We start from the raw sequence: 9,654 nt of genomic DNA, 5'->3' as shown, positions 1-9,654 counted from the left end.
GATAAATACATGTTAAACAAGCAAACAATTATAAAGAATAAAAAAAACCCTACAATGGTTACCAAACCAAACAATTAACCTCAGGCCCTGAAGCACATCACTCATCTTCAATGCTGTGAACAAGATGTTAACAAAGCGAGGGCTCTCTTTAGAACCTTCTAGGATGATATTTTTTTTTACTTTTTAAAATGAAGGCATTTGCTATGTTTGTGGTGAAGGGAAAAGACTAGCCTCGTGAAGAGACTTATGAGTAACCCAAAGCAGCAGAGTATGAACGCCTGCAGATTCAGTGCCTGCTGAGCATTAAGGCTGCTCTGAAGAAAAAGACAGGCCTCGGGGTTGGAGAAAATGTTGAGAGAGATGACAGATGTCTTTACCTGAGGAGGACAATAAAAAGAAGCCTGCAAAGAAAGCGCTTGGTAGATCATTCTTATCAGTTCTCTATAAACAACTCCTTTAAGTTCTAAGCTTAAGGTCTAATTTCTATAAACAACCCTTCTGAGTTGACTGGCTGAGATTTGGTTCATTTTCCAGGCACAGAATAGGGCTAATTCCTCATACTTGAAGGCCTTTCTTACAGAAAAATAAAGAGTCAGAGACTTCCTAAGTAGGAAATTGCCTTTATACACACAGCTGAGGCTGGAAGACACATTGAGTCCATTTAGTGGGAAAGCAGAAGAAGAAGCCTCAAATTGCTACCATCATATCTAACTATTGGTTAGATATTTTGAGAATTACTTTTGAGCTCTTGTTTTGGGCTGCTGAGATCCCAAGAGTCTCCTTTTGTTGGCAACCCCTATTCCTGAATGCTCAAAGGACTGGCTAGAAGAAACTTCATCACTTTCTCCACACCAGAGGAAAATTCAGTGTTTGCTTTCTGTTATGTTAATCAGATTCCTGGGGTCTCTCTACACGAGTCTGTGCCATAGTGCTGAAGAAATGAAAGTCCCACTAAGGATCAGGGATGTCCTCAGATTATGGTAAAAAGGATTTGTTTGTTTGTTTGTTTATAATTGACTGCCAATGGACTCTAAGTGGTGCACAAAACTAAAAAAGACAATCAGCTAAAATGTTAAAATCAAGATGGTGGCAATGTGACCACCATCTTGATTTTTCTTTAACCATACCCTGAAGACATCTTTGCTAAGAAAGTTGAAAACAAAATATAGAATTTCTTTGACAAAAGAATGCAGCCCAGGCAGAAAGTTAATGTTGTTTATTCTTAGATATATAGCTTTCTTGGGAAATCTAGAGATTCTAATAGCAGACCATGTGAGAAAATAAGGATGCTTAAGCAAAAATTAGTTTCTAGTTGACAGTAAGAAACAAATGAATCAAGAGGCAACCTAGTAAAAAGCAGACATAAGGCAAATAAAGCCAGTTATAGCTGACTGTAGCAGAACTTAATATGACCTGAGTTTAGCTTCCTGCTGGCCCCCATATTCCCAAAATGAAATACCTCAGCAATACATATGCAACACAGGCAGTAAGATCAAAGATCTGTCAGGAACTGAAGCACAATATTAAGAAAATGAACCAGTTGGCTATAATTTCACAGGATTTAATTTATTCCCTTTGGTTGATAGTAGGACATTTCATTCAACACTCCGATACTTTCTGATGCCATCCCCATAATTCCAGAGAAATCATTTTCATTTTGGATGGTCCCTCACATCAACTTCATGTTCCTCTGAGCATAAATCCCCCTAGAGTCTATTCTGTCCATTATGTGACACTCAAAACTGTGCTGCTTAGTATCAGAATTGTTAGTTCCACATATTGATCAGTAAGTGCAGACTACCTGTAATGTCTAATTGTGCCAAAGCACAATTCATTTTCTAAGAATTTTCTGAGACTCACTTTGTGGTGAGATGGGTGGCAAATAAATTTTATAAATAAAATAAATAAGAATACATTAGAAATATGTCAGAAATTGGTTGGGAATAGCATGTGATGATGGCAGTAGAACAAGAATAACCAAAGTCATACTAGATCAAATTTGACTGGAGTTGGTAAGTATACCTGGAAACTGGACAGTGAATTATCTGGACCTTTTCAAATTCTTCCTTGAGTTTTTTCAATATTCTGTTGTAACATAAATACTGATAAGATGGACATTTCAAAAGAGTCTTGACACAGATTACATAAACTGATTTGGCTGCAGGAATATTAGTGGGTGTGGATTTTACTATGGACAGTTTACAGGGCATGGGTATCCTTAAATTTAATATTCAAGGTGGGAATACCAGCACTGTGAATTTTACATAAAACAGCTTTTGAGCCATCTCAATATTTGGCTGAAGACTTGATTCCTTTGTGAAAAGAAAAAGGTGTGTGTTTGTGGGGGAAAGTACAATTTCAGCAGAGCATTTATTGTAACTTGGACATATCCTTAGGGATGCTCTTGGAAGATCCTGGTAATTCAATTGTTGTTCAGGTGACTTATAATCTGGATACACAAAGACAATTAGAGATGAGAACTCTGCATGTGAACCCAGATGCGACTTTCAAAGCTGCTTGATTAATGCAGAGGAAGCAAAAAACTTCCAACTGCCTTAGGCATCGTTTTGTGTCAGTAGCTTTCCTGCTCTGGACATTGATTTCTCCATTATATATTTATATTTGAAAAACAGGCAGGAAACATAGCATAAAATTAAAATCCTCTTAACTATATATGCCTCTATATACATATCCCAAGTATCTTTGAGGGAACCCCCTCTCCCTCCAAATTTGCCATGAGACACTTGCATTGAGAATACTAATTATCAGTAGTTCTATCACAGTGAATGATAGCATCAGCAGGCTACAAAGTCTTGTTCAAGGGACTTGATTTGTAATGACTTCATAGATATGTCCATGGCATTTTACTGGCAACAATATAGAAATGCTTTATTGTTCCTCCTTAGGGGATGCTTTTTCATCTTCCCAAAGCAATACAAGCAATCCAATACAAAGCTTGTTGAACAGAGCAGTGTGACCTCCTGGAACTGTAGTATCTCATTCCTGAAAACTTTATTGTGGTTTCCTTGTCTCATTTTGCTATGCAAACTGAATCTATTTTGTGGGTTTGGGAAAAGGCATATGCAGAAAAAAACATCTCTTGGGCATATTTTTTTAAAGGCACTATTAGTAGTAGAAACCAGCAAAGTGGGTATCTAGCATGCAGTGAAAAAGGAATTGATATTTATTTTTTTCATTTATCAGTCATATTTGTATAGCTTCCAATTTCACAAAAAGTTACTCTAATATATTATAGACAAGAGATTTACATTAATAAACCTAGTACAATATGCAAAGTTAGGTCTTCATGAGACCAAGGGCTTTTCACAACCAAGTTGTGAATACTCTGACACTTGAAGTTTTAAAGAAGATATTGGATAACCATTTGTCTGAAATGGTGTAGGGTTTCCTGCCTAAGCAGGGGGTTGGACTAGAAGAATTCCAACGCTTCTCTTCTCTTCTCTTCTCTTCTCTCCTCTCCTCTCCTCTCCTCTCCTCTCCTCTCCTCTCCTCTCCTCTTCTCTTCTCTTCTCTTCTCTTCTCTTCTCTTCCTCACTGCTGAGATGAACTGTTGCCCACTTCTATATCAGTTGGGAAAAGTTATACTGCCATAACATTTGCTATCTCTGTTACCAACCTCTATCCTGCCTCCGCTGCCTCTCTTTCAAATGCTTTTAACTATCCGATTGCCCTCTAAGGGTAGAAGGTGACAAAGCCTAACAGATTTTAAAACCTGGAATCTGCTTTCGAATGTCATCAAAATAGGAGAAAGAGTGCTTCTTTTGTACCAATACAACTTATGATGGTTTCATTCATGGGCTGGAATAAGCTTAAGCTCTATAAAAGGGCATCAAAACCACCCATAGTCACCTTGTAGAGGAGGTAGGTGGCAGAACAATGAATGAATGAATGAATTAGATCAATCAATCAATAAAATAAGACCATGAAAAGTTGAGACCAGAGTCATATAAATAATTTAAATTCTTCCATTCCCCACCATCCAGTCAGAGCTGAAGATGCTTTTTGGATGAGAAGTGAAACGTCTTCAAAGAAAAAACAAGAAAGTCCAGTTGCCTCCTGAAAAGACACCTTTGGGACAACCATGACCTGAATGACTGAGAATCTCTATAGACTTTTAGCTGTACAATTTGGGATGAATGCCCTTTGAATGGTGTGAGAGTAGGAATGGATTTCCAGAGAGAGAGAGAAAAAAAAGCAGACTACAGGAACCAGGACCACTACTCAGGTGACCCTGAGGACACAGATAAACCTCCAAGTGCTTCAACGACCCTCTGAAAGGATGAAAATGACCAGCTGTCTGCAAGGAATATAAATCCTTCCATTCCCCAGTATTCTGACAGAACTGAAGAAGCTTCTTGGATGAGAAGCGAAATGTCTTCAAAGAACCCCCCCCCCCCCCAGAAAGTCCTGTTGTCTCCTGAAAAAGCACCTTTGGGACAACCATGACCTGGGTGACCGAGAGTCTCCATAGATTTGGGGCCAGAGTATATTTGTGCAAATAGGAAAAGACTGTACGTTTTGAGGCAATACACTTAACCTTTTGTATAACTGCTAGTCTTATTTAGTCCCATAATTATTCTACCTATTCTGCCTTGCCTAAATATATTACAGAAAGCATTTAAGAAAACAGCGATGAACTCATTTTTTTCTTAAATTCATAGCTATGAAGATTACTGGACAAGGTCACAATTTTTTAAATTTATCTTAAAAGCTTTTATGCTCTCCCAGGATTTCTCTCACAAACGCCATGGGAAATGGAAACGACATGGACCAAATATAGACCTTTTTATGTGTCGGTATGGGTGACTGAAAACTGAGTATTATTTGTTTAAGATATGCTCTGGATAGGTAAATTTAAATAGGACACAGTGCCAGGTGCTCCCAGAAAGATAAGGGAATTAAGAGATGCATTTCTGAGTTAAAATATAGCCAATTAATCTGAGAAGGGACTTTAACAGTTGAACATTTAAACAGGATTGAATTGATGTTATTAAGACTATCTTTTACCTGGAGTCTCTATGAAGTTAAAAAGAACATCCCATTTAAAACAAAGGGAATAATATTTATCACTCTTCATTTTTTAAAATGCTTTTTACTGGCTTAATTTGAAAAGTGTGGCAATTTCATAAGCTTGTAAGCTGAAGGTCAACTTTAATGAGTCTCACATGGGAGAAAATGCCATGAAAAATTTGGGAAGGACAAGGGGCAAGTGTGAAATTTAGAGAAATGTGTAACAAAAAGCTTGAGAAATATGTGAACCAAGTTTTAGAAAGGATGTAAAAGATTCATGTCTCTCTTCGAGAATATATATGTTTGTGTATCTATTTATGGAGAGGAGTCCCTGTGGATTTTACTCTGCTAGTTGTTGCCAACTATAGGGGTAGTTCTTATCCCTATTTCAAGCAGGGTGGTTAAAAATAGATGATTTTTTTTTAAAAAATCAGATTTTTAAATTTAAATCAGATTTTTTATTTTTATCAAATTAATTTTAATAATTGCTTTTGGAATAAAAATCTATCTAAATATATATTTTTATTTAAGATACATTAATCATTTAGTTTATTCAGCATGAAATGGAGCTTAGTTATGTAGCATGAGACTGAACATTCTTCAATATTTACATTAGAACCACTTCTGACCTCCGCTCCTTCCGGCAAAAACTGAAGACCCACCTGTTCCGATTAGCAGGCCTGGCATAATTCAACTGTCCCTCCTGGCAAACGCACTATATCTGGTTATTTTAGGGGTTTTTAAATTTACTGTATTTGTTTTTAGAACTGCTTTGTACAGTTCTTTTAATGTCATTCTTACCTCCTCCATGTCAACTGTCAATTGTACATACTTAGTTTTATTGTATCTGATATATTTTGTATGAACTGTACACCGCCCCGAGTCCCTTTCGGGAGAGGGGGCGGTCTAGAAGCATTAAATTAAATTAAATTAAATTAAATTTTGAGTAAATTCACTCAATGAATCCAAGCTCTGCAAGCTGAGATAACATGCGCTGCATTCACATGATTTCACAGGAACCATCAAACAAAGTTCAGGAATATTCCTTTATCCCATTGTTTTGCAAAGCTAGGTACACTACAAGCTGTATGATTGTTTGAAGCAAAATATATCTACACCACCTAAGTGTGAGGAGGAAGGGCAAGTAGTAAAAATGAAAGTGAAACCTTCTAAGCAGCTTGTAAATCAGTGGTCGGTTCCTACTGGTTCGGACTGGTTTGGCCGAACTGGTAATGGTTTGGCGGCCTAGGTTGCTGGAACCAGCAGTGACCCAGGCCTGACACGCCCCTGAACCAGTTCTCTGGGTGGCGCCATCGTGTTTTTAAGTTCTGCACATGTGCAGAACAATTTTTATTGCACTGCTCATGCATGTACAGCATACATTAAGTGTGCGTGCATGTGCAGTGCGCCCATGAGCAAACCAGCAGTAGTGCCTGCTGGAACCCACCCCATTATAAATATAATATTAAAGAGCATCTGTCATTTCAGATCCATCATGGCAGTGCCTGTTAGCGGGCATCTACTCACCTGCTGCCTGCCATGTCCCTCATCTTATTGTGTCACTGCCACATCATCAGCCATCCCATTAAAGTGAATGGGAGTGTCAGTGAGTCAACAGCAGGTTAAAGGAAGAGCCTCTGTGGGACAGAGATGACAGTTGATCAAGTTTATTTAAATGAAATCCACCTGGTTTCAAGGCCATTGAACCTGAGTTGCTTGAAGACATTTCTGTGCTCAACGTGGCCAGCATGACATCACAGAGTGCTGTTACATTCCCAGGAAAGTGGTACCTATTTATATACTTGCACTTGCATGCTTTTGAATTGCTAGGTTGGCAGGAGCTGGCTTTAGGATGGGAACTAAAGTGATTGGAACACCACATGACAGTGTGAGCTCCAGCTCCTGCCAACCAATCGGTAGAATATATATGTATGTGATTTATTTTGGAGGTGAGGATAAAAGCCTAAAAATTCAGAAATTGCTCTTTGTTTACCTCTTCTGATAAAAATGAAGAGATAGTATTTGGACTGCTTTGTGTTAGAAAAGGAATAACAATAGAAGATAGTAAAATAAATGATATTGTGGGTTGATTTTTTTTTTGCTGTTGTCTTCTCTCCTTACAGTGTATATGCATCCATGTCAGCATGATTCAATAAAATTAGCTTCAAAAAGAGGTCAAATGTGGACCTTATTTTACAGCCTTTATAGCTAACATAATCCACAACTGGAAGATTTGTGTGATCACCAATTTAGATGACTGAAGTGGAGATTAGACCAGTTTCAGAGTGACAATCTTTTTAGTAGCTATAAGTAATATGGTATATTCATGCTGTATTGTCAAGAATGCTATCTGCAAGGAGCAAATATAGAGAGTGAAGATCACAAGATTCCAGTTTAGTCTGGCTACTGCTAGAAATTGAACGTTAGACTGATATGAGCCTTCATCTGATTCTATAGCAACAGGCTGCACAGGAATTTATCTGCAAAGAATTCTAGCTGCGATATGTCTAAATATGCTGCATTACCTAGGCAGAAAATGGTGGTTGATTTTTTAATGCTTCTTTTTATTCATTCCTCTACCATTAATACTTTAGATGTCTTTGATCTCAAAACTGACAGACTTCCTTTAAAAGATTCGGAGTGGGTGTTAAGGAGGCATCAATATTTCAAATAACAGGTAAGCTTCAGGAGATAAAAACTGAGGAAAATTATTAGAAGACTGTAGAATCTTAGATGCAGAAGATATAAAGGCGAGGTAGAAACAGACATCCAGGAAAAGGGAAGAGGCAGATTTAAGAACATGAGTGTCAAACTTGCCACATCACGTTGCCGTCATGTGATGTTTCATGATGCTTCCCATTTGTTGAGCTAGGGTGGGCATGGCCTGTGCATGATGCATCTGGCCCATCGGCCACCAGTTTGACACCTCTGTATAAGAATATGAAATAAATACATAAAAATGAATTAGAAAATTCCATCCTTGTCCCCACCCCATTGCCATCTATCTGCTCTTGACAATCCAGTTGTTTGCTTGACTGATAGAATGAAGACTGTAGCTTGTCAGGCCAAAGATGAAATCAACAGGGATTCCATCAGAAAGTATTGCTGAGCATTACATGAGATGAAGAATCAGACTACTGAGCATGATGACAAATGGAAGATGTGTCCGTTTTAAAGTTAAAGAATTGGCTATGTAGCCTCTCATGCTGGAACTTCTCTGCATGGTTTGATTGGGATAGAAAGATAGATCAATAAATCGACAGAGAAGACCACAACTTTCTCAATAATATATTTATTGTCCAAGTTCATTTCATAAAGTTTTTTTTATGAACTCAAGCATCAAATATCAAGTTCACAAATGCTTTTAAAACATATGCTCGAGGAAATTAAAGATATTTGAAAATAGTTGGGCTAGAACCATGATGGCAAACCTATGGCATACGTGTCACAGGTGGCACGTGGAGCCATGTCTGCTGGCATGCAAGCCGTCAGCTCCAGCGTGTATGCATGTGCCAGCCAGCTGATATTCAGCCTTCCGGAGAACTGGGGGAAGCTGTTTTCATCCTCCCCAGGCTCCAGGAAAGCTTCCGGGAGCCTGGGGAAGATGAAAAATGGGTCCTACGGGCCTACAAGATGTTGAGAAACAATATGTTTCTTCTGGAGGGTCTCCGGGGGCCTGGGGGAGGCCATTTTTGCCCTCCTCAGACTTCAGGACAGCCTCAGGAGCCTGGGGAGGGTGAAAAACAGGCCCAACGGGCCCATCGGAAGTTCATTACCGGAAGCACACTCACATTTTTGGCACCCAACAACAAAAAGGTTAGCCATCACTGGGCTAGAATTTCTCTAGAGATCATTAAGCCACCTCTATTGGAGTGCAAACATTTTCCTACATATTTAAGAACAACGTATAAAACTTAGTTCTCCTAGATCAAGGCTGTCAAACTCTCAGCCGCAGGCTGGATGTGTCATGTGCTGGCCACACCCAGTTTAGCAAAGGGGAAAAAATTCCTGATACGTCACATGACACCACCGTGATGACTTGAGTTTGACACTTCTGTCCTAGATCATGAGTTGAATTTCTTCTTTTTTCCTCTTCTGATTTGAAATATGAAGAGCACCCCTTAAAAATAGCTGGAAAATCTATCGCAGATTCCTGGCTGAAGATAAAATTTAAACATGTACTTTTAACAAATTTGTAAGATTATGAGTAAATATCGAATAAATATTCAATAAATTTATTTTGTGAATAAAGTTTGGGGGAGGTGTTATTTAGGGGGAAAATACATGCTATCTTGCAATAAAATAAAAATGTGCCTAAGTGCATTGACACTAATTAGCATTAATAATTGTCGTGGCACCAGAAGCCCATAAGGGAAAAAGATCCCCCTTCCCATTTTCAGTTTTTCACCACTATAGGGAATCCTTCTTTCAGGTTGCTACCTACTTTACATCAAAAAGTGGAACTACTTGAAAAAAAATTCCCTGAAAAAACAACTTTCATGTACAAGCCAGGAGTCAAATCTATTTCTGATACTTTTAAAAAGTGTGAACAACAGCTTTAATCTGTTGTTCCTCTGACAGCATTCAGATGGCTTGTAGTTAATGTTTAAGATGTAATTTATG

Source organism: Natrix helvetica, assembly GCF_964273705.1.
Source record: "Natrix helvetica genome assembly, chromosome: 1".
Classification (NCBI taxonomy): Eukaryota; Metazoa; Chordata; class Lepidosauria; order Squamata; family Natricidae; genus Natrix; species Natrix helvetica.
Note: the sequence above shows the minus strand (reverse complement) of the source record.